Here is a 3,483-nt window from a genome sequence, read left to right on the forward strand (position 1 = left end):
CATATAGCTTTTCCTTTCAGGAGGCCCCGAAGGGATTACACAAGCTAAAGGAAATTACCTTCTAACTACCTTCGTGATCTTACAATACACTGAATATTGTGGCTCTTATTACAGGATGAGGAACTACTACTACTACTGAGCAACGAGCTTGCTAGCTGAGTCGCAGCTCTTTGCTCTGTCGATGGCTGGTTCTTCTCCGTGTGGTGTTTTTCCTCCTTGGCAGACATCTCCTTTTATAGCCGCAAGAGAGGCCTTCGGGAGCCTTTGCTTCTTTATTTTATTCGTAAGGATGCATGCGTGTATGGATAAGAGTGAGAAATAATGCCCCGACAAGCTTCAATCTTCAGGAATCTTTCAACTCATTGTTTTTGTCACATGGGCATTGTCTCTCAGTATACCCAACCCAAAAATAATTGATAGCAGTGAGAAACGAAATTACCCACGACAAACCGGCGCCACCGGTGGAAGCATCGAGAAGATTTCTATCTGGCTACATCGACTCCATCCACTACATTAAGCAACACCCAAAGGCCGACATTCTGAAGGGCAAGATGGTGATATCCCGTGGCCAATGACGCATGGAGGAGCTTCGGCCAGGGCGGGAGGCATGCACCAGGCCACCGGAGACGTGGCAGAAACCAACGGATGGCTGGGCAAAATTGAATGTGGACGGAGCCTACCTTCAGGCGAGCGACACTGGTGGAGCTGGAATGATCCTTCGAGACTCCAATGGGTCAGTCATCTTCGCCTCGTGCAGGTATTTGAGGACGTGCAGGAGCCCACTAGAAGCGGAGCTGGCGGCGATCAAGGAAGGCATTGAGTTAACACTGGAATGGAGCACCCTTTCGTTTATTATCGAGTCTGACTGTGCAAACGCAGTGGCTGCGATCAAGAATCCAAACTTATAGGTCTCCAACAGCGACCCTGGTGAGAGACATAAGATCGTTGCTAGAGGGAGGCCGTCGCTATACAATACTGCATGTACGGCGTGAGCAAAATAAGGTGAGTCATGCTCTCGGACAGATGGATCATTTAGAACCTAAAACTGCTGTGTGGCTCAGAACTACACCAGATGAGATTGGTGGTCTGTGTATGAGCGATTGTAGTGACTCAATTTGATCAATGAGAGATATCTTTATCCCACAAAAAAAGAAAACAAGCATGCATGGTTGCACACCAGACAAGACAAACAAAAATAATTAGAGTTACCTGGGTATATTGTGGTGAATGGGTGTAGTACACTGCTTCAGTGAGAGGCATGATTTACTCAGCAGTGGGCCTCATGATTTATAAGCGACCTTTTGAATAGAAAAAAAAAATCAAATTACGAGTGAACTCGTGTTTTTTTCCTATGAGAGCTAGGTTTTTTATGAAAGCGCAACTGTAGTTGATATCGTTGTTTTAGGTTTCGCCAAGGGTTGAGATTTCTTCACTATGTCTCTACTTAATGTTGTTTTCGTCTCGAATCGCCTCGCTGATATATCGTCAATATAATAAGTTAACAGAATAAAAATCACACACATTTTCAGAATTTTCATAAAATTTTATTTAGATGCTTACTCTAAACAAAATTTCTTTCATGATTCTTTATCATCAACTTATACTATGTTTTCTAAATTGTCTCATGTTTTTCAAAATCAAATTATTTGTTAACAGTTCCCACAGCAACACACGGGGTATCATCTATTTTTTTGAAACGTGTGAACATTTCTAAATGCCATTAACATTTTTTGAATGGTATGAAATATTTTTTTACACTATAAATATTGAAACGAGCGAATGATTTAAATGTCATGAACATTTTTGTTCAGTGGTATGAACATTTCTTAAAAATTGTGCGAACAAAATATTTACACTAAGTTAACATTTTTCACATTAAGTAAATTAAGTTTTAAAATGTACTCTCTCTCTCTCTCTCTATTCACAAATATAAGACGTTCACGTTCTAATTTTTTACGTATTGGATGTATATATACATTTTAATGTGTTTGTTTACTTATTTCGATCCTTATGTACCCATATTGAAATATCCAAAACATTGTATTTGTGAAGGGAGAGAGAGAGGGGGGGAGGGAGGGAGAGAGAGAGAGAGGGAGGGAGGGAGGGAGAGAGAGAGAGAGAGAGAGAGAGAGAGAGAGAGAGAGAGAGAGTATTTAGAATATTTGTGAAATATAAGAAAAAAGAGAAGGATGAACGAACAAAAAAGTGAAGGATGAAGCTACTAGGTCGGACCCATAACAACACCCTAAGGCGAGACCTCCTCTGCCTCGTTGCCGTGCTGGCGAGACAAAACGCTGCCAGCGAACTGTGATTCGAGCTTAGGGCAAATCTTATATGTCGCCTTAAGCGCCGATTGCAGTTCATTCTGCAAACCGGCGCACACCCCCTCCTCCGCTCTGGGCCAGCCCATTTCACTCTTTTTGTTTCTTTATAAACATCAAAAATCAACATACGACTTCACGTTTCAATAACTAGCACAGCTCATGTTCCATGCTTACTTACCTTTTCTTCTTCTTTTTGTCGTGTGTTAAATTTTAGTGCTAAAACGAGGACTAGGTTTTTAATTTTTGTTTTTGTTTTTTCCTTTTTTCACATTCATTTACTTTTCTCATGTTTTTGAACTTCGTGAACATTTTTCAAATTTCATGGACATTTTTAGTGAATTTTTTTTCAAATTTTCATGAGCTTTTTTTGAATAGGTAAATATTTTTCAGTTTTGCTAAAATAATAGTGATTATTTTTCAAATATATGAACTTTTATCAAATTTGTGAACTTTTTTAAACTTCGTGGAATTTTTAAAAATTTCATGAACTTTTTTTAGTTTTTGCTCACTTTTTTAGTGAACTTTTTCTTTTTTTTTGTACTATTTCCAAATCCATTAACTTTTTCAGTTTTGGTAACCTTCTTTAGTTAACTTTTTTCAAATTCATGAATTTCTTAGTTTTTTTTCAAAATTTCGAACTTTTTCCTAAAAGTCAACGATCAATGGGCATTGGCCAATAGTCAAGAGTTAATCGTGGACCAGTTGACCCAGCGACCAAATGAAGTATAGATTTTTTTGGCCGAGCGGACACAATGACTGGGTCAGTTTTCTGGCGCTATAGCTCGCTTGCTGCAAGGTGAAAGTGAACGAGTCAATGACGCATATAATGGGTCGGCCCGGTAGCGAGTCGATCATTTCTTTCAATTGTGATTCGTCCTTATTTTTTAGTTTTTTTCATTTGTTTAAAAAGATATTAACCCAGTGTAAAAAAGTCCAAAATATTAATCCAGTGTAAAAAAATAATTAATTTTAAAAATGTGAACCAAGTGTAAAACATTGTTAGCATCAATTTTAAAAATAATGATAACATTCGAAAACAACCTTTGTGTCATTGAAAAATGTTCAACACTTATTCAAAAACTTCTAATATATATTCAAAAAAGATCAAACACATGTATTTAAAAAGTTTTAATCAAATATTTGAAAAATGTTAACATGT

The 3,483-nt window shown here is 37.8% G+C and overlaps 1 pseudogene; it reads left to right on the forward strand.

The window, feature by feature from the left end:
• Positions 1–301: 301 nt before the first annotated feature.
• On the forward strand, positions 302–1,119 carry LOC147986508 (uncharacterized; annotated as a pseudogene).
• The last annotated feature ends 2,364 nt before the right edge of the window (positions 1,120–3,483 follow it).

This window comes from Triticum urartu, chromosome 2A (assembly GCF_056163025.1).
Source record: "Triticum urartu cultivar PI428250 chromosome 2A, HENAU_Tu73, whole genome shotgun sequence".
Lineage (NCBI taxonomy): Eukaryota > Viridiplantae > Streptophyta > Magnoliopsida > Poales > Poaceae > Triticum > Triticum urartu.